At 53.8% G+C, this 21,776-nt stretch overlaps 1 long non-coding RNA gene across 2 annotated transcripts; it reads left to right on the top strand.

Moving 5' to 3' along the window:
* The first annotated feature begins 10,512 nt into the window (after nucleotides 1-10,512).
* On the top strand, nucleotides 10,513-20,116 carry LOC126636867 (uncharacterized). 2 transcript variants are annotated; one of them, XR_007628150.1, is made up of 3 exons: nucleotides 10,513-10,781; nucleotides 11,918-12,006; nucleotides 18,139-20,116. It is a non-coding gene; the product is annotated as an uncharacterized LOC126636867 (long non-coding RNA). The 2 variants fall into 2 exon arrangements; XR_007628149.1 differs by lacking the exon at nucleotides 10,513-10,781 and having other exon boundaries at nucleotides 11,807-12,006.
* Nucleotides 20,117-21,776: the final 1,660 nt, after the last annotated feature.

Here is a 21,776-nt window from a genome sequence, read left to right as displayed (position 1 = left end):
AGACGACGTGTGTGAACCCCATGTCCGTGTCCGTCTGTGGACATGGGCGTGTCCGCGACCTCTGCATGTGCCGCACACGCGTGTTGCATCCCCGAACCGTGCCCGGGCGGGTGTGCCACGCTGCGGGGAATCTACCTGGGGGGCTGTAAGTGGGATCTGTGTGTGTCCCGCACACGCGTGTGTGTACCCGAGTGGGGGGTGTTCACACACCCCCCAGGCATCCCTGGGGCGCAGCCGACCGCGGGATGGGCACAGCACCCACGGCCGGGGGGTGCGGGGAAGGCCGCCGCCCCTCGCTCGCAGCTGAGACGGAGGGATCCACCCTGGCCGGGCTTCCCCTCCTCGCCGACCGCCCTGCGGCGATGGGGGCACCGCAGGGTGCCCCGCTGTCACCCCCGCAGGTTTTCGTTGAAGGGGGAACAGCTCTCCCGTCCTTGCGAGAAGGGCAGGAGAACAGCCTGCGACGGGCCACGGGCAGGGCAAAACGCATCCGTGGGGCAATCCACCCTCAGTGGGAAAGAGGGGACACTTCATGGGCACCTTTGCCCCCCCACGCCCCCCAAATCCCCGCACGACTGCCATGAGACAGTGGGGAAGCGCCCTGACACCGTGGGTGCGGGGCTGGGTGCGGGCCCCCGGCGCCCCACGCAGCAGCCGCTCCGCAGCACGGGGGGACCCGCTGGGGAATGAACCCCAGCCCCATTTAGGGTGCACTCGGCAGGGAAAGCACCCCCTTTCTTCTACGTGCCCCGGAACCGCGCCACAGCCCCTCGTCCCACACCTCTCAGAACAGCGGGTCCCTGCTCTGCAAAGAAACCAGATTTTTGGTCTCGTAAATAAATCTGATTTTTATTCTTGAAAAGAAACACACTTTTTATTCTTGCAAATAAACCCTTTCTTTCCTTTTTTTTTTTTTTTTTTTTCTCTTGTAAATAAACCCGATTTTTATTCTAGCAAAAAAAGCATGCTTTTCTCCGCCTCGGTGGTTTATTTCTGGCTGGGAAAGACAAGGCAGGGAGAGGGTGCGGGGCCGGTCCGGGCATTGTTTTGGGGAGGGGGGAACCCAAACTGCGTCCAGCGCTGAGAAATAAAATCGCGCTATATTATTTCCGTGTCCCACTGCAGAGGAAATAAAAGCATCAGTGAATTTGTTTTCCAAAATAATTTTTAAAACCTCGGGTATATCTTTTCCCCGTATGTCTTCGGGAGAGAGAAAATTCAGAGCAGCCCCGTTATGATTTTTTTTTCCGCTGAAAATTCCACCCAAATCCAGTTAATAGATTATTATTGCAAATAATGCCGCCTCTTTTTTTAGCAATTCAATATACAATTGGAAACTAGAAACATCGTTGTTTGGTCTTTTTTTTTTTTTAATTATTATTATTGTATGTATGTTTTGTGTGTGTATGTGTGTGTGTGTGGGGGGGGTGTTAAGCTTTTCTTTTTTTTTTTCACATGTTCCTGAAACATAATTTTCTTAAGTTTAGGCAGCCCTTCAGAACAGCCCACTGGATAAAATTCGGAGGTTCTGCCTTTTAAAACGACAAGTGTTAAGCGAAGGCTTCAGGAGAATCCCCGTGGCACGGACAATGCCGAGCAGGGATGACTCTGTCCGGCGTGTGCCACTTACGGGAATCATCCTTTTAATTTCAGTTTCGAGTGAGAGAATTTCAAGAGTCTGAAAAAGTGATTTATGCGGACCCTGAGACCTGCAGCCGCTGGAGCGGACCCGGTAGCCCCGGACCCGGCTCACAGCAGCCCCCGAATCCGCTCTCCATCCCCCTGTGCCCGATTCCTCCAGGATCGGGATGGCGGGGACAGCCCTGAGCTGCCGGGCAAAGTTTGTAGAGCTCGGCAGAATTGCTGTAAGGGTGTTGCGGGGCGGAGGGTCCGGCCCGGCTCTGCGGAGCCGGTCCTAGTCTAGGTCCAGGGTTATCACCACCTTGTGCCGCCACTTCCTTGTGCCGCCAGCCACAGGCACAGCCCTTACCCGGAGCATCTCTGGTTCCAGCTATGGGGCCAGGCACAGGCGAGGAGGAGAAGGGGAAGAGTCGGTTAACGAAAGAGGGCTCTATTTCTGGCAGCAGGGTCGGCTCTTTGTCGGTGGGACCGGGCGGGGACACCCCCGGGCTCTGCCACCCGGTTTCACCGTCGGGGCACGGCGGGAAGTCCTCACCATCCCCAGCCCCGGGAGCAGCCCGCATGCCGGCGAGGGCGGCGTAGGCTGGCCGAGCCACTCGATATTCATTAAAACAACCCTTCGGCTGCATTTTCGTCCCCTGTACACGGTTTCCCAGCACAGGCGTGTGTGTTTGTGTCAGCGTGGGCTCCCACCCGCTGCCAAACCGTGGCCCGTGCCCACCCCGCGGCCCCGGGGCTCGGCGCCCACTGTGGGGGTGATCCCAGTCCAGTAATGCAGGGGAAAGGAGGCGAGAGGCCAAGATCGGGCCGGACCAGGGAGGACCCCCTCCTTCGGCTCGGCGGGACGTGGCCGGGGGACGCGTGGGGACCCGGTGGCACCGCGCCCCGACGGCGGCCCCGCCCCTGTCCAGGGTCCTGAAACACTCTGCAGTCGCCGAGCCGCCGACGGGGCGGGGGGCGGCGGGACCCCGTGGTCTGCGGGAGGGACCTTTCGTGTGCGGGAAAGGCCCCTTCGGGTGCGGGAAGGACCCCCTCGGGTGCGGGGAGGGACCCCTCAGGTGCGGGGCGGGAGGCGTTGGTGTGCAGTGCATCCCACCGGCGAGACTAACTCTGATGGCAGCGAGACGGGGCGGCAGCTGTAGGGCCGGCCAGCGGCCCCGACGGCGCGTTTCCATGCGCTATTCTTCCCCGATTTACTGCTTGTCACCGGCAGCTCAATGGGGGTCCCCCGTCTCTGGGACCTGCGCTGCCTTCCCCCACTCTCGCCCCCCCCCGGCCCCGGGCCGCGCAGAGACGACCCCCTACCCTCCCCCGGCACATCGCGCTGCCCGGCGGCCGCTCCCCTGCGCGGCTTGGGGGAAGTTCAAGAAGTTGGCTGGCCCCTCTCGCTGCGAGCAGAGCCAGCCCAAACACCACCGCCTGCCCCGGAATATTTCACCGTCGGGCAGAGGGAAGGGAGGGGGGGGGAGACGGCTTAAATCTCCCCCCCCCCAGCCCCTCGGGCTCTAATCTCCCATGCATCGTTACAACTGTCCGCAATGAGGCGGGGGAGGCCGGGCTGCAATTAGCTATAGAGCCGCTCGCCTTGCAAACAGAGGGGCTCGGATTATTGCAAATTCATTTCTATTTTCCAGGCCAGCGCTTGTATTCTCTGTTAGCATAAGAATAGAGCCAGGCCCTGTGAACTCCTCCGACCTACTGACCCCTCTCCCCAGAAATGAATAGCAGCACTTTCCGTCCCCCCCCCTCGCCAGCCTCTCCAGCAGACTCGAGCCACGGCCTAAATTCCTAATCAGGGTAATTTAATATATCTTAAGCCCCTGGCTGCTTTATTTTCGCTCCTTTTTTTTTAGTTTGTTTTAGGCATTCACTGGCTCTCACCCCGTCATTAGAGATCCTTATTTGACGGATATAAGAAGCTGTTATGAGACTACAAGTCTCTTTTTATCTTCTAAATAAGCTGTGCTTCCCCGTAATTAGAATGGTGTTCCCAGCCTTTGAGGCCTTTCAGGGCCGCCTAACAAAAAACTTGCAGGAGATGAATAATCCCGAAGTACAGACTCCCCGGCCCAACCAAAGAGCCGGGACGGAGACCCGCGCCGGGCGGAGCAGGGCGGGGGTGCGTGGTGGAGGGGGCACCCACGCGTGGGCTGCCTCGGCTCTGCCCGCAAGTGTGCGGGGGTGACTTTCCCACACCCCCCCCGGGGGCGTTGGGGTTTCGCTGGAGTCGGGGCAAACCCCCACCTCTTGTTTGGGTCTCTGCCCCTTGCACCTCAACGTCCCTGAGAGGGTCTCACCTCCTCCCACAACCCCCTGTGTGACCTCGGGGGCAGCTGCCCCAGCGCTCCCCGGGGGTTGCCACCCTGTCCCCCCTGCCGAGGGTGCGACCCCGGGGTGCCCGACCGGGCGGGGGGTCCCGTGGAGCCCCTTTAGAGCCCTGCGGGCGCCTCGAGCCGTCGAGGGGATACCACCGAGGCCACCCCTCATTGGCCAGCGCGGGCTGATGATGTGCGGACGGGCCTCCCGGATTGGTTGGGAGGGGATTTGGGCTTGGTGGCGTCACGGATGCTCGACGGGGCTCCCCCCGGCTCCGGGACACCGCGGGGATGGGTGTCTATCCCCTCCCGGTGAGTGTCCCTGCAGCGTTTAGGGAGAGTATCGTGTCTCTGAACATAAGATACACATAGGTGTGTGAAATAGATGTGGAAAAGTGGCTTTGGGATAATTAGCCTCCTTGATGTGGTTGGAGAGTTATCTAATCCAGAGGAGCCTAAAGGCATCATTACGGAGACAATATTTCAGGAAATCCAATTCATTGGAGCAAAAATATGACATTCATTTTGCTGGTTATGTTATTACAAATATCCTTCAAAGCCGACATTTCACGCCCTCCCTCCCCCCACTCAGGAAAAAAAAAAAAAGTTAAATAAAATAAAATAAAATGACCAGGCTAAAAGGCCCAAAGCTGTGGACTGAGAGGAGGAGAAGGCCGACGGTAGAGGGATCACCCCTCGCTTCCAGGACCCGGACGCAGCGGGCTGGATGGAACACGAGGGGTCTTTGACGGTGTAGGGAGCTCTCGGAGGGGGCGGAGGGATGGAGGGGGTCAGCCAGAAACAGCCCTAAACACCGGCCCCCGGCCCCCGGTTCGGTTTGTGGGGGCTGCGCCCTAATTTCAGCTCTTCCGCGGAGTATTTGCGGTGCGAGCAGCGGTCGGCGGCGGGCATCGGGCGGGCACGGAGGCTCTGCCTCGTCCGACCAAACTCGAAGCAGAGCGGCCCCCTCGGGCACGGCTTCCCCCCTGCCGGTTCTGCCCGGCGCTCCTCCGCCAGGGCACGGCAAACGCCACTGTCACTGGTGCTACTGGTGCCTGGCGGGGAGTACCTGGGCCAGGATGCTCTGTCAGGCTCTACCTGCCCTCATCAGAGCTTTTCCAACTTCTTGTATTTAGGGCCGGGGATAGGCGCGGGGCAGCAGCCGACGCGGGGATGGTTGTCAGTCGGTCTGCATCACCCCAAATTCCTTTCAACGAAATCCGCCCCTTGGAGAGCCCCTCGCCTCGCCCCCATGCCTCAGCCCGCTGGGCACTCGTCCTGCTCCACGCCGGGGGAGAGACACGCGTGGGCCTCGGCCGCCCTGCTGCGCCCCGCGCATTTTTTTGTAAAGAGACGGGCAAAACGAGGAGGGAAAGCAGTGTTTCCCGGCCCTGGACAGCAGTGTCGGCGGGGAAGCCGGGCCGCCCAGCCAGCCTCGGCTTCCCGAGCCTCGCCAGGCTCCGTCCGGACGACGTGGACTCGTCCCGGCGGGGCGGCGGCGGGTGTCGATCCCGAACCGCGCCCAGCCCGGCTCCTCCAGCTGCCGCCACGTCCCCGCTCCAGCTCGCAGCCTGGTTGTTTTGTTTAATTAAACTCAATGTCAGTGTTAATTTTCCGCCTGGCCGGGCAGCCCTGACTTTGCCGGAGCCGGCGTGTTGGTTACAGATGTCAACGCGCCCCGTCGGGGCTGCGCCGAGCCCGTGGAGACGCGCTGCGCCGGCCACGCGTGGCCGCGGCCGCGGGTCTGGCTGGAGCCGTGGCTGCGGGGCCGGGGAGGGCGGGGACCGGGCTTCCCCGGGACCCACCCCCTCCATCCACGACTCGATCCTGCGTGGGCGAGCAGGGTGGGCAAGCATCGTTGCAAGGGGTATTGTCTAAACTGTCCCCGTCCCTATTGTCCCTGTCTGTCTTTCGTGGATTTCCACGGAGATACAGCTAACTAGTGAGAACCCACCCCGGCTGGGTGGGAACGAGCTGCTGGGAAAGCTGGAGGTGCATTTTGGGAAGGAGGACGTCCTTCCTGGTGCTAGAGCAAAGAGGTCCCCTCTCGAGGTGCATCCCCGGCTCTGCGGGGCAGAGATGCTCCAGGAACGAGTGGAGCACCACGGGCCACGCCCAATGCAATGGCAGCTCCGGAGATGGGTCACTCCCTCCCCAGAGGTGTCCCAGGCCAGGTCAAGGCACGGGACAGTGGCAGGGAAAGGGCACTCTCTTGCCTGCTCTTGCCTTACTTTCTGCAGAGCCCTCAGCCCCAGCTGGCTCACAGCCTTCCCAGCAGCCAGGCACCTCTCTACTCTTTCCCCATTACTTTTCAAACCCCTACAAACTTTTAGTCCCTGCATTCTCCCAGGTGGCTGCCAAAGTAGCTCCCTGTGCCAGACATTCATCTGGCACATCCAAGCCCCTCTTTCTGCAGGCTGGAGTCCTATTCTATTTAATCCCTCCTCAGATGGCACCTATTGCACAATTCCAACTGCCCTCCTTTTCCTGCTGCTCTGTCTCCCCAGTCTCATGAGATGCCCTCTGCGAGGCAGGGACTCACGTGGCATAGGGTGAGCCAATCCCTGCCCTTCCCTCACCGATCGCATGCCCTCTTCTCTGGTCTATCCCAAGTCATTCCTGACATGCCATGTGCCTCTTTACCCCTGCCAGTGACCAAGCCAATCTTTTCAAAGTCATATCCATGCCTTGGAGTGCTCTTCCTCAACAGACGTAGCTGTTTCATTGCTGTGTGCCTACAGTGGATTTTCTCTGTACTCAACACTGAATTCCTCCTTCATTTGAAGGCCAAGTCCATCAGCACAGCAAGACCCTTCCCCTCTGTACAGTGCCAGATTTTACTGTGTTGGAGCAGCAGTGGATATTGTCCTGTTGCTGCTTCCTCCCTCCTCCCTGGCACTTCCGAAGGCTCGCGCTCCTGCCTGCTGCGAGGGCTCCTGCACTGACCCCTCAGCACTGGGAACCCCCTGGGTTTGTTATGCCACTTTGTCTCCTAACTTTTAACTGGTTATTCATTCCCCAGCTGCTTTTCAAACTTCACTTCTCGGCAACAGGCTCGGCCTTATTTACCAAACAATCAGGTTTATTGCTGTTTCTCCCCATTCTTTGTTACCATTTCTATCTGTTTTCCCCATTAAACTCGGGATGTTGTGGTTTTCCGGACCCCCCATAGAGCCCTTTTCGGGAAGTTGGCTATCCTCCATTCCTATTTACAAAGACCGATTCACACAGGAGGCTAAACTCCAGCTACTGAAATAGCCATTTCATATTTAAGTTCTTCTAAAAGCCTTGCCTAAATCCCGTCTTTTCTCACTACTTGTTTCTGTGCACTGGATCAAGCTCTGTTTGCAACCTCTTCTATCCCTACCTGGGCTGCCAGCGCATTCAGCCCCCCCAAAGACTGGGGGGAATCCTTTGAGACGGTGGTAGAAGTACCCTATGTAGGAGGGTCTCCGATGTAGGGATTCATCCCATTTTCTTCTTCCTCCATTTTCTTCTCCTGCAGATTGCAAGCCCCCAGACATCCACCTCCGGTGCCTTTTATTTGTTTGCCATCAGCAAATCATTCCTGAAAATTCCCTTTTTTCGTGCTTTGTTGTTTTATGTTGATATTGGGGATTTTACCTTGGAGGGGAGCTGAGGATGGGATTTGGGGGCTATAGGGAGGGCAAAGCTCTGACACAGGTGACTGGTATAAACCAGCCACCATATGCCTCTCCCATCCCAATGAGGGGGGATTTACTCCTACCACCTGTTCCTAAAACCCCCCATACAGATCCCTACTCTTCTGGGGTTGCCATGGTCCAAGCACCATCATCCCATTCCCTTTCCCAAGGCAGGCATCACATCCCAGGAGACAGAGGATGGGTGATAGTGGGCCAAAACCAGGAGAGCCGGGGGGGCTGCAGAGCTGGCCAGCACTCGTTCCTGAGGAGATCCAGCCTCTTGGCATGTGTCCACCCCCTGCCTCGATGGAGGTGCAGGTGTGAAGGCGATAGAAGAGGAAAACGGGCGCTGCCTTATTGGAGCTGCTCGTAAACAAAGCCACTTGAGTGGAGAGGATTCAGAGAGCCCAACAGCCGCAGGAAACTATAATTACGTTTAAATATTGTTAGCATCATTATCTTTTATCCGCCATCAGATTAAAACAATTATGGCATTTTCAGGAATCGTCCTTGGCATTCTCTTGACCGACGTTATCTGTCAGGCAGGAAATGTGATTTTTGCTTGGAGAGGTGCCAGCCACCATGCGGCTGGTCCCACAGCCCCCATGATGGGAGCAGCCAGCAGCCAGGGAGAATTCCCTTTTCATGGAGAAATCCACATTCATCCCGCTCTCCGTGATCAGGCATCAGTCACTCCTTCATCTTGTCCCTGTATTACTCTGAGTTTCTACCCGTTGGCTTTTGGATTGCCTGGCCTGGTGGTGGCAGGGGGAGGCAGAGGGGGGGACACCAGCCCATGCCATCACCTCTGCCGGTGGTTGTGGTGGCGCGCCGGAGCGGGTGGCCCTGGCAAACACGGCTCCGTGCCTGAAAGCTGTGGTGAGCAATTTACCCGAGGAACTCATTTCAGGAGATCTAGTCTAAGTTAATTAAAGATGGCTGGCTGGGGTCATCGCCTTGGCAACAATTAAGGGCAGGAAAGACGCCTCATTAGTAATAGTTTTTAACAAAACCCATAATTCTTCATATCAAGACAATCCCAGGCACACAAGGCGGGGGGCAAGAGGATGCTTTCTATCTGGCTTTCTCTCTTTCCTCAACCTGGCTGTGGGTTAGTCCACAGAGCAGGACTGAGAGATGGGAAAACAGGATTGAAAGGAAAAGCCCCTTTGCAGATCTGTAGGTTGGTAAGCGGCTGGTGGCCGGTGCCCAGCACCAGAGCCATTGTGGAAGGGGCACATGGATAATGGGGGTTATGCCTGGAGGGTGAGATCCAGCTTCTGGGGAAGGGGAGAAGCCAAGAACAGCCACTGCTGCCATGCAGGGTCTGCCTGCATCTCCTGGCCCAGGGAGCATCATGCCAGGCTGCCACCCCCAGCCACCAGCAATGGGGTTATTCCTCCAGCTGTGTCTTTGTGTTTTAATTTCCCCCTTGTACTCCAGAAATCTTAATGCCGCTGCCTACTAATGCCAGGCTGGGCAGAGTAGCTTTATTTTCTACTTAATTAACTGTCATCCAGTGATTGATCAATTAATGATGGAGCCATCATGGTAATGCTCTGGGAGCTGGTGCACCGGGGCCAGGCCGAGTCATGTGCTCGCCTTCCCACTCCTACCTGCTCCGGCACCCGGCACGCTCCCCCCGGCACCAGGGCTGTGCCGACTCCTCTCCTGACAGCAAAGGACAATGTGACAGATGGAAAATCTCTCGCTACCAGGAAATTTGGACACCTACAGGGCAGCTGTGGGAGGGACTGGGGACCAGGAGTGATGCTCCTGCCCTGACTTCCCTGACCGGTGTCTGGGGGCTGCAGAAGGGCCACTTCCCTGCTGGACACAGTGTCTGCTGCTGTGTTAAGCTCTAGCCCAAGTATTTCTGCAGCTTCTCCTCCTCTCAGTGACATTTTGGCTGGCGTTGGCAAACTGGGTGATCTGTCCCTGTTGACCCAAAGGATTCAGAGCTCAGCAGAGCCAGCAGTGGAGCGGCTCTGCTCTTGGCCTCCTCCTCCTCCTCCGAAGTTGCACACATGGCTCAAATGGGAGAGATAAATATAAACTCCATGCAGATATCCATAGAAACAGAGCTGGAGATGGAAGACCCCATGCAGATAAAACCTTTCTCCTTCCCACACGCTGCTATTCCCGGTATTATTCCAGAGCATTTTGTAAAACCAGTAGAGCTGGGCAGGGACCAACAGAAATGACCAATGCGGTGTTAGCAGGAAAATCCCAGAACAGGGGAAACACTTTTTCCGCTGAATAATTTATCCATTATGACACAAACCCATCAGGATTGTGTTTAAAAAGCGGTGAGGCCACACCTGGTGGGGTGGGGCACGTCAGCACACACGTGCACAGGGCTGAAAGGGTTCTCCAACGCAGAAGTCGTGTAAGTCCTGTCGCTTAATTACTGTTTCCTCTCTGCGCCGTGAAAAATGCTGAGATACGGATTTGACGTGCTGAAAAGCCGTCTGGCATCTTGTCACGCACCAGCCCCATCTCCAGCATTCAACAGCTGGAGAACACCCCCCCTCCACACACCCCCAGGTGTATTCCTGCACCTACAACATCACCGACTGTTTATCTACAGATTGGTCCCAACGATAACATGTTTATTCAGATGACTCTGCCTGGCTGGTAAAATAGAAACTGAACTGGTACCAAAGGGAACCAGCCGCTGCTCGGGGCTGCGTGTGCGGCTCCTCCTCCCCACCGGCTCCAGATTGAGTTGTTTGTCTCATTACATCCCTGCACACACACCCGCACCCACACACCGACACATATATAGTCCCGTGCGTACAGCCAGGAGAAAACCTTATATAGTATTATAAACATAATGCTATTTTTTGAATTAAAGCTTAAAACTGTTCATTGGAGATGACACACGCAACGGCGTTCAAGCCCAAGAATAGGTTTGGAAGCATCTCTGGAAAATATCAATAATCTCCAGAGTTTCCTTACATCCCAAACCCAATCCAATATAACTTCTGCTGTCAATAATGAATATTTTCATGGAGAAGACATCCAAGAAGGCCCATGGCTCAAGCCTTGCCTCTCTTTAGGATTGAGGTTTCTGCACCTCCTTGGGCTGGAAGAAAGATTTATTTTCCCCATCCTCATGGCAAGGAAACTGTTTGCTCAGTTCCTGGGAGTTTTTTGGGTGAGGAATAGAGCCTTTTCTCTGCCTGCTTGATGCTTGAAGGTGCACGGTGGTGTTAGATGTGATGTGCCAAGCGATGCTTAGGCAGTGCCTGGGCTGCTGCTGGCTGCTGAGCCCCAATGTGTTGTGGCCATGCAGAACCTAGAAATAAGCTGGGGTTTGGGTAGCAAGGAGGGTTTTGTGGTGTGCTGAGGTGGGGGATAAAGTGGGAAGTGGGTAGCAAAGCAAATCTTCCCCATAGTCATACTGGAGGGAGAAGGGAGCTGGAGAAATTGTGAATTCATTTGGAAAAGCAATGGCTGAGCATCCTCAGAATCTTCCTAGTTCCTCTTCCCATTGGCTGCATCCATACCCTGGTTGATGCAGTGGGAGCTTGCCAGGTCCCCAGGGAGGTTTTGTAGTGCTGACCATGGGGTGGAGGAGGAGGAGAGGCCATGGGGGAGGCGGGCTGGCTGCTCACCCACACAAAGGGGCTCGGGCCAGTTGTGCCCAGTGTGCCCTGACCCCGTGTCGGGCAGCCAGGAGGACACAGGCACATTGTGGCCAGCTCAAAATAATGCTCCGAGACAGAGCTAGGGCCATTTAAAACCAATTAATAACTGTAAACTGCCCTGGCCCTTGCCGTTCATTAGGCAACCACAAAGAAACTTTATTTTAGAGTTGCAAGTCCTCTTTTTTTTTTTTTTTTCCAGAGAGAAACTTTTTAAATATGTAATTGGCTCTGGGAACCAGGACCCAAAGGGGTTGCAAAAGCAAGGGAAGCAATTGCCTTAATCAGTCCAAGATCCCTGATTTATTTATGTATTTATTTCTATTTCAAAGCAGTGCTGCTCATCATATCAGGGCCTTTAGAAGCACAATTATTCTCTCGACAGAAAAGCTAACCTAGGCTGCGATTATTTGCCTTTCTGAAAGGCAGCGGTTCCCCATCAGCCGTCCTCCCCACGAACGCGCTCCCGCTCCTGCATCTCTCCGAGCGATTTTAGCATCCAAGAAACATTCCCCCCAGCCTTCCCGTAGCCACAGCCCGCCTGAACACCCAGCCTCTCTGCCGAGCTTCCCAGCTTCAAAGAGCGGGGTGAGCGTTCGCTAAATAATGATTCTAAAGAATTCCTGTTCTTTGGCTGCTTTTCAAGTGGTGGTCGGGAAACGTGCTTGCGTCTTCACGGCTTGTAAAAGACACCCGAAGTCACAGGTGGAAGGAGCTGGGCAGCCCCAGCCCCAGGTGGGTTTTGGACCATGGAGATTTGTTTGTGTTTCACCCCTGAGAAATGCTTTATTCCCAGGCTGTGCCTGGATCTGGGTGCGAAGTGGGGTCAGGGTGGGATGTGGGGGAGATGGTCTGCTGGCCTGCGGAGACAGAGGGTGTTCCAGCAGCGGAAGGGAACAAGTAGAAAGGCAGGGAAAGAGGGAGTTGTGCGTTGAAAGAAACGTTATTGCAGCTGCAGTGGGATGTCTAGGGTTGGATAAATGTCCCAAGCCCTGCCTGCCCACCCTGCAGACATACATCCCCAGGGCAAGCAGGCATGCCAAGGCTTGGGATGGGCAAGTTGGTACCTGCAAGGTCGAGGGGGTTGCAATCCACAGGGCTGGGCTGGATCCTGCTGTGTTCCCTCCACCAGCTGCAAATTTGGACCCCGTAAAGAGACAAAACCCCTTTGCAGTGACAGCCTTGAAAGGATCCCCATCTTGGGGAGCTCAGCTGTCCCATCCCCGGGAGGTTCCCGTGGTGAGCAGCGATGCCACACAGCATCCCCAACCCTCCATGGGGCTCCTCCACGGCGGCACGAGCCATCCGTGGGCTTGGGAGAAATCCTCGCGTGTTGTGTCCCCCCCATCCCCATCCCTGCAATGCATATTTTGTGAAGGTTTAATTGGCAGCAATTATTAACTAGCACGGACCCTGGAAACCTGCCAGTCAGGAAAATAATGAACCGTTCTAATACAAATTCAGCCCGTAAACAAATGTGGCTGCCAGAGCCATTGAGGCTGCCTGGCACCGGGAGAGGCAGTGCAGGACATCAGCAGGGAGACCCAGGGCAACTCCACTGTCCCCCCTGGCACTGGGTGAGGGTCTGTGTCCCCAGGACACCCCACATTGCTGTGGGGAAGGCCTCGCCCTAACACCACCCTGAAATAGCAGCGTCGATAATGGAGCAGGGACCTAACCTGTGTAGATGTAAGAAGATGTAGATTTGGGCTTTGGGATAGTTTTGGGGAGGGGAGGGTGCTGCAGGGGAGGGTGGCAGTGGGTCTGTGCATTGGGGAGCGGGTGCAGAGGTGCCCAAGACTGAGTCCTGCGGAGCATCCTTGCTCCCTGCCTTACCCTGCATCCCTCCCGGGTCCCACAAGGCCAACCGGGGCCCTGGCCCCTCCACCCTGATTTGCACAGGGAACAAACCCACCTCCCCTGGCAGACACCTCCTTTATCTGCCAACAGGCTCCCCCCAAAAGGGTTTTCAGGGCATTTTAGACACTGAGCAAACAGCCTCCTCTTCCTGCTGCAAGCACGGAGTGAGATGCTGTGTCCCTGTAGCACCCCTTGGCACTGGAATCCTCGGCACCCCTCAGCAACACCTGGCACCCAGTGCAAAAAGGCAGGCCCCCCTCCAGGAAAAAGCATCTCTGGGACACAGGCTTGAAATCTTCCACCCAGGGAAATATTTCTGTCAAGGAACTGCTTTTGGTTTATTCTAAAAGGGCTACATTTTTCTATGTTATTTTTTAATTTTCTGTCTCTCTTTTTTTTTTTTAAAAGAGGATGATGGTTCTTTTAACTTTCAGTAATTTGTGGAAATTAAAAAAAAAAAAAAAAAAAGAAAATCATTTGCAACGCGACCCAGATTTTAATGGCACTCTGAAATGGATGTCGCCTGGCTTTGTTTTAATTTTTTTTTTTATGAACTCACTCCCAGAATGGTGAAAAATCTCTCAAATCTGGATCATGAAAGTGTCATGAATTGTTTTCCTGATTTTTTAAGTGTTCCTGGCAAATAATTGTTCTGTATCTGAAAGGAGATTAAAATAATCTTCGTTTTACACATAGCTCACAGGAGCATATTTTACCATTGGAAAATAAAGCAAAATTGTATAAACCAGAGAGATTTAAAATACAGAAATTAGTTAAAAGGTGGAATCAGCTCTTTCTTCAGGTTCATGTGTGTAAAAAGGCATTTATATATCTTGCCTGGGCGAAGACTATTGCTGTCTACCTTCAGAAGTGGTTTCTTCCCTTGAATTAAGCACCAAGGTAGTAAAGATACAGTATTTATAAGCCAAAAAATAAAGCAGGCACAATTTATTAAACAGCTACAATGTGACAATAAATAATTTTAATGTCAATCAAAATTGGATTATTGTCACTGAAATTTGGATTGAAAAGATAAAAGCCTGAAAGGGAGAATTGAAATCCAATGCTAGAGACAATTCCAATATCTTTGTTCCTTGCAATAAATATTTTGGGTGAGAGTTTAAACCAGCTCATTCTTAATTTGGGGGGAAAAAGGCTGAGTGTGGTAGGCTTTAAAGAAATATACTAAGAAAATATATTCATGTTTGAGATTGGTGAGAAGAGCATTTTTTTTTTTTTGTGGAAGGGAGAGATAAAACAATTTTGTTTTATTTTATCTTTTTAAAACTGCTTGGGTTTTAATTTTCTTTTCAGTGTAAGGCAGTGGCGGGAGAGGGATCCTTTTCTTGACCCAGTGAATATTCCCCCTCCTTCCTCCTATCTTTGGAAAACCCAAACTCAGCCCCTCTGGAATGCATTGGCCAAAGCTGTGGGTGCTTTGGGATGGATGTTTTTGGTGCAGCCAAACTCTGAATGCCCGGGGAGCCCTGGTTGCTGCAGGGAGGCTCTGCTCCTGCACAGCCACAGCCCAAATCCCTGCGTGCCGTGCTGGGGTCTTGGGGGCAAGGGTCCCCTCCCAAACCCCTTGCTGAAACATTCCCCTCTGGTTCCAGGGATATTCAGGGTAGCTTGTGCCACTGTTGAGAAAACAGCCCTTTTTTGGGGATGGTTAAAAAAAAGAATAAATTCCTGTGGCTGGCAGCAGGGCATGTGGGAGGGTGGAGGCCGAGAACACAGCTCCAGAAGAAGCATCCTCATCATCTGTTTTTTACCCCCAAAATGAGGATGATGAGGATGTTGGGGTGTAATGGGGTGCAGGCAGGACTGCTGGCCTCAGCTGCCCCTGAGGGGTTGAGGCTCTGAGCAGGAGAAGGGTCCCCTCCTCAGTCCTCTTCATTGCCCAGCTGCCCACTGGCCTCCGGCAGCGGCTCTGCCTTGGCACCGAGTTCAGACGGCGTCTGAACCGGCAAATATTCAACCGGAGTGGCCGAGGCAGAAACCCTCTGTGTGTCTCTAGGGCAACATGTTTATTCTGTATCCAAATAATACCCAATTCGTCCCTAAGACAGAGCTCCCGATTATTTCGACAAGGAATTAGGTGCACGACATAAATAAATAAACAAACTTATTTGTATATATTTAATGTGTGTATGAGCAAACCAAATTATTACTCAATATTGGCTTAAAACCCAGGGCACCAGAACATGGAGGTGTGGGCTAGGACTGGGATGTCTAAGTTTGTACCCAGAGTAGCTGATGGATGGACAAGGAGAAACGGCAGGGGCCGGGTGGTTTTAATCAGCATGTATGTGTGTGACAATAGTTGGGTGAAGAAGGGAACCTGACACCGGCATCCTTGATTTGTTATAAATCACACACATAAAAATGGAGGGGTTTGAAATTAAATCTCGGGGATCACAGTGCTTTTAGTGCCAACTCAGTCGCCAAGCTGGAACAAAGCTTTGCCAGCCCTGAAAAAAATGATGCTTCACCTAATGGCTCTTATCCCTCCCCTGCTGCCTCCGACCAGGCAGCTTTAGGGTTTTAACGATGCCGATGCGATGGGAAGCAGCATCTGGGCCTGGTGCTGGTTTTTACCAGCAAAGGTAGCCCTGCCAGGTGGGGTGGAGACCCTGGGGGACTGGTGGTGGGGAGGGGAGTCTCGTCCCCACGTCCCTGCTCGGCCGTGGCTTCGCTGATGCCCCACAGCCGCCGGGCTCCTCTCTCTGCTCAATTGCACAGCGCGCAAATGGAATCGCTCTCCTCGCTGTGTTTGTGGCCACGGGAGTGGAAGAATTACATTGGGCTGAAAATAGTATTTACTTTTACTGATTGAAAAATAGATGTTAGGAAAAAAAAATAAAAAAAAAAATGCAAAAGCAGGAATTGAAACTATAATTACAACAAACCATATGTAAACTCCCAGGTAAACACTGATTATACTGTGTCATTTCAGCCAGACTTTATTAGCGAGGGAAGAAGCGAATCTTCTTTCTCTCTCCGCCCGCGGCGGATGCAGCACGCAGGATCCCACCGCCTGCCATTTGCAGAGCACTTTTCACCCTAAAAAATCTTGTGTTTGTGCCCTGATCCTGCATAGCTCTCATCACCTCTGTTTTCTGGGCTGAGCTGTGCTCTCCCCCTCGCACGGGTGCAGAGTGGGTTTGCTGCGATGTTGCTGCAGGTGCAAGGTTGAGCTGCCCTGTGGCATCTCCTCATCTTTGGGAGAGGCAGGAAAGGGGCTGGAGTGTGCCAGGCAGGTGAGAAACTTAGGGTGTAGGACCCAGCCTGCTTGATCCCAGAGTGCTGGCTCTTTGGGGTGGGATGGGGTGCCCCAGCTGCAGCATCCCCTTTCCCGCGGGCAGTTCACAGGCCCGGCTGTGGGAGGACAGGTCTGACCAGATCCATCCTTGGAGGAAAGCTGGAGGAAATAAATGGCTGTAGGCTTGCCAGGCCCTTTGCTTTCTTCCCAACAGTGGAGCCAGACCCCCTTTATTGGGGAGCTGCATCCTCGGAGAGCAGCACCGCAGATGAAGGAGAGGAGCGGTGGGTCAGCACATTGTTCCCGGATGTCTGGGTTACACAGCACCCCCCTCACTCACGGGCACTGCACATGGTCCCACAGAGCCTCCAGAATCTCTCCTCCCTGCCAGTTCTGCTGGAGACAGAGCAATGCCATGTTGATGTGTCAGTCCTCACTGTGTCATTCTCAGGACTACTCCGAGGGGATCCAGCATCCCCTCTTCTGTCCTGCAGCACAGGGGTCACCTGGCAGCACTGTCCCCTTCGGATGAATATTTGGGGGGCTCATGACGCAGCTTCCTTGCGGGGGGCATGGGGAGAGAAGGGAACAGAGGGGAAGAAGGAAACCACGAGTAAGGCGGGTAACGCCAGGTATCCTTACACAACAGGGCTGAGGGCCCGGCGGCCTTACAGCTTTGCCATAGTGGCACCCTGTGGCAAAACGCATTACTACAGCTGGCAGGGGCTCTGGTGGGGAACATGGCTTGGGGAGACCCTCGTCCTGGGGGCTCACATCCCACGGGGACACACGCTTCCACGCATGCAGGGATGGGATGCCGGGGGCCAAGCAGGGGGTAGTCCCCATCACCGTGACACGCCAGTCCCCCGTGATGGGTACCATGCAACCCCGTGGGGTCAGTCGGGTTGCTCAAGCAGCTTAAACATCCCCCTGGGGTGGTGCTGGGATGCTGGCAGGCTCGCTGGCCATTGCACTCTTGCTCGCCGTGAGCTCTCTCTGGTGGCATCCCCGTGGCCGGGCGGCGTGGGGCTGTGTGGTGGCGTGGAGGGATGTGTGTATGTGTGTGTGTGTGTGTGTGTGTGTGTGCGTGTTGGTTTTCTCCTCCAGGAGCAGACCCGGAGTGACGGAGCGAGCTCTTTGTCTGCCTGCGCCTGCCTGTCACGGCTCCCGGCGTTTCCCAGCCACCTTGCACGGCACGCAGCCACTTTGGCAGGAGCTGTCTCGGAATTTTAATGCGGCTGATTAACGCGCCACGATGCAATCGTGGAGCCAGTCGTACCCCTAGCCTTGCGTTTTGGGGGAATAAATAACCAAACCCAACTAGGCACCCCCACTCATGGTGCATCATCGTATTCTGAACTGAGCTGGGGAATGGGAACAAGCTGGAGGTGTGAGGTGATCCTGACGCTGTGGGGTGTAATGGAGACGCTTCTGCCATCCTGTCACAGGGGTGGTAGAGCTGGTTTTGGGGCTCGCACAGGGATGTGTTGAGGGATGTGGCACTGCATGACACAGCAAGTGGGAAGGGTCACCTCTCCCTCTGGGAACAAGGGTGAGAGATGGAAAACTCCGGGCAGAAGTGAAAAAGGTGAAGGGGAGAGAGGGTGGAGAGGGAGGTGAAATCTGCGTGCAGAGCAGGAAGGAGAAGATGGGTGAGTAGATATCCCTGGCACCCAGAAGAGGACGAGGGGGAGTTATTGACACAAAGGACACATTGCTAAAAATTAAATCTATCCCTTCCTTAGGTGGTGATGACAGAAGAAGATGAGTAGGAGATACCAATGGCAGGCACATGTGTCCCAGGAGAGGGTGAAACACCAGCAGGGATGGAGCAAGAAATGAGCCTTGGACGGCTGCAGGAGAGAAACCCAAACCCTCTTTGGAAAGTGGAGGGCAGCTGCAGGCTGGAGGCACCCCATCAAACATCCATCCCTACAGGCACTGGAGAGGACTGAGTGGCCATTGGGGCCTGGTGTGGTCCCCATCAGCACTGGGGAAGGTGCAGGGCTGTGCAAAGAGCTTGGAGAGACCTCACACTGCTTGTCTCTGGAGATCTTCCAGCAGAGAGGGTTGCAGGAGTAGACCCCTCCTGAACATCAGCTGCTCTGGTGGGGCTGCACCAAACCTCCACTGCAGCCCAAAATGATGTGGGGAAGAAGAGATACTGAACTCTTTTGCAGCAGGGTGGTGTGACTCATGCCCACCAGGCTTGGTGTGGGGCTGCTCCCACCCCCGTTAGCCCTTCCTGTGCTATCCACAATTCCCGTGCAGGGAGTCGAGCCCAGACAAGTGGAAAAGGAAGGAAGGTGGCAGAGGCTGCAGTAACAGGGACCACAGCCTGGGAATCCCTGTGCTGTTTGTGTGCCAGGAACTGGGAGCACAATGACGTGGTGCATCTTCCTGTGACACGGACACGCAAGCAGGATGTTCATGGGGCAGAGCAGAGCAAAGGCAGAGAGGGTGGGAGATGTCACTCAGGACTCATCATGTTACTGGGATGTTCCCATGGGTAGAGTGGGACATGTGAAGGGGACAGCTGTGGGCACCAAGGGAGCACAACAACACCCATAGTAAAGGGCTGAAGGCTGAACATAGGAAGCAAAGGTGGTTTGGGCTCAGATGTAAGAGAAGACCCATTTCTGGGGGACCTCCTCCAGTGGGAGATGATTTCAGAGGGACCGTGGGGGTTTGAACTGGCCAAGGATTTGGCTGGGAGAAGTTAGGCTGATGTTTCTAACGTGATTGCAACCAAGGCAGCTCTGCTGGGGATGTCTGTGATATTTTTTCACGGTGGGGAAGGAAGGGACCAGCAGACTTTTAGATTCCCCACAGGCATAAAGAGAGGGAATGGGCCCTTTCCCAGGCATTGACCTTGGACCATTTCTAATTTCTTGAATCATTTCTAATACTTCACCACAGGGCTTTCCAGACATCAACTGTGTCCCAAAAAATAAATGATGAAGAAAGGGAGAATAAACCCCAATGTAAGCAAGGTAGCACAGCCTCCTCCTCTGCTCTCTCACTAAAGGCTCAGCCTATTGGCCCCCCTATTTTTGGAACCTGCAAGGTGAGCAAAAGCAGAGCAAATGCCCCATACTAGGGGGGCTCTCATTTTGCCCTTAGACCAGGGAGCCCCCATTTGCACAGCTTCTGGGTGCACACGCCTGGTCCCACCACCACAGCCTTTTGCCCCAAGTGAGATCTGCCTTTGGGAAGGCAATTTCACTCCCATATGCACCTTCCCTGGTTTTCTTTGGGGCTGTGTCCCCTCTCTAGCCTCCCTTTACCCTATTAATATCCTTTGACTGTCCTCACACCTGCAGACAATCTGGTCCCCAACCACCTCCACCTCCCCCCTTCCTCAAAAGCTTCCCTCAGCTGTCTTTAAGTCGTAGCTGAAATCTGCGGTATGTAGGAGGAGAAATTCAGTCTGACAGCAGTTTAAAACACCGCACTACTTGGCAGATTTAAATGCTATTTTAAATATAAGCTATGACACAACGGACAAAAATAGCATTGAAAATACCCTGTCATGTTCCATATTGCGAGGAATAGGGAAGCAGACCAGGCTAGAAAGGAGCAGAGAGAGGGGCCAGATGGAGAGGAGAGGTTATTTTGTTTGTTTTAAAGAAACTGGATAAATGTATTTTGTATGTGACTGAGTAAATGTGTTTTATGGAACACAGAGCCAAAAAAAAAATAAATAAACCGTCTCATGAAAAATCTATGTATTTTATTTGATGTGGGATCTGCCAAAGCAGGTTTTCTGGTAAATTATTGGTGAGAGGATATATTTGTTACCAGGCTGTGTTGGAGATGCTCAACACCAGCAGCCACCAGCTATTGAAGACCACTTGGTCTCCTCTGAGTCTTTTCCTCCCCTTTATTTATCTATGATTTAATAGGAATTTGCTCTCCTCAAAAAAAAAAAAAAAAAAAAAGAAAATCCACCCTAAATTCCTGGGAGCTGCTCTCTCATCACAGCATCTTCTTTCTTAGCCCTCCATACACACTGTTGTATAGGGCAGGGAAAACCTCTCTCCACTGTTTGGGTTTGTCTCAGGGGTTGGGTTTGGCTTCTACCAATGCCCCCAATATAACCAGCAGTAAATCTGGTGGGAGAGGATGACCTGAGCCAGGTCCAAGAGATTTGGGGAGAGGTCGGAATTGTGAGCAAGCCTCAGGCTGCAGCACCATGTGACATCCTGGAAAGCCCTGGAGACAGGGGCTAATGTGCTCCCCGCCTGGCTGTTCCTGCCTGGGGACAGGCACAGGGTTGGCACCCTTGGTACAGTGGTGCCAGATACCAGTTGTACCTCTGGAAATAGGGCAGAGTGTGGGGTTCACTCCCAAGTACAGGATCGGAGCAGCTCTGCCTCTGGCTGCCTCATTGCTGTAGCAATTGCCTTTGCTTATGCTGGGATAAGATTTGGTCCTGACAAGCTGATGGCACAAGTTACCAGGGTGGCCAAGCTGCCATTGCTCTGACAAACCACCTGGTAGGTATTCAGGGGCTCCTCAAGCCTTCTGAATCCACTGCTAGTCCAGCTGCAGCAGCAGAAACCAGGGGCAGAGATATAGAATGAAACATTTTTTCTACCACTTTCAGAAAGCTCTTTTAAAAATTTATTTATTTATTTTAACCCCACCACGTTATTAAAATAGAAACACACAATTTGAAGAGTTTAACAGAACAGCTCAATAAAGCCAGATTAACATTAGAAACCAAAGACTGAGATCCTCCAACCCCTTACAAATCACCATGGCCTGGAAAAACATGCCCTCTAGGCAGAGTTCCCTGACCATCCAGTAACGGATGCAGAAAAAAGCAAAAGCTTTTTATTAGGAGAGAGAAGTGCCCTGAAGTTGTGCTTCCATCTCACCCACTCACTTCTGGGTGTCCACTCCCAGCCAGGATCTCATGGCTCCTCCTGACCCTGTGGCTGTGCCAACCCTTGGGATTCCTTTGGACAGCAGCTCTGTGGGCTCTGTGGGACCTCAAGCACTGCTTGGCATCAGGAATGGCACCGCTGCTCACAGCACCAGAAAGTCTGTGAAGCTGACACGTTTCCACAACCTTCACCAGCTCTAGGCTAAGGCAACTGGCAGAGGAGGGCACCCTCAGCTCCACATCTTAATAAAGATTTTAAAGACGCCACTCCCCCCAGGTTGCCCTGCCTGCTGCAGGGCAGTCAGGTAGGCAGTGATGTCAGCATGGACTCTGGCTCCAGACACTAATGCCAAGTGGGATGTACTCGTACAGCAGGTCTCAGCCCTTGAGCACCTTGCATGGCGGGGGTGTGCCCTTCTCAACACCTCCCTGTGTATGCAGAAACCCAGAGCTAGAGGGAAACAGGAGGATCCCTGGTAAGAGATGAAGGAA

This window comes from Myiozetetes cayanensis, unplaced genomic scaffold, assembly GCF_022539395.1.
Source record: "Myiozetetes cayanensis isolate MyiCay16 unplaced genomic scaffold, myiCay2020 scf14, whole genome shotgun sequence".
In the NCBI taxonomy this organism is placed as follows: domain Eukaryota; kingdom Metazoa; phylum Chordata; class Aves; order Passeriformes; family Tyrannidae; genus Myiozetetes; species Myiozetetes cayanensis.
The sequence above is the reverse complement of the archived record's forward strand: the minus strand, read 5'-3'. Positions and strand labels throughout refer to the sequence as shown.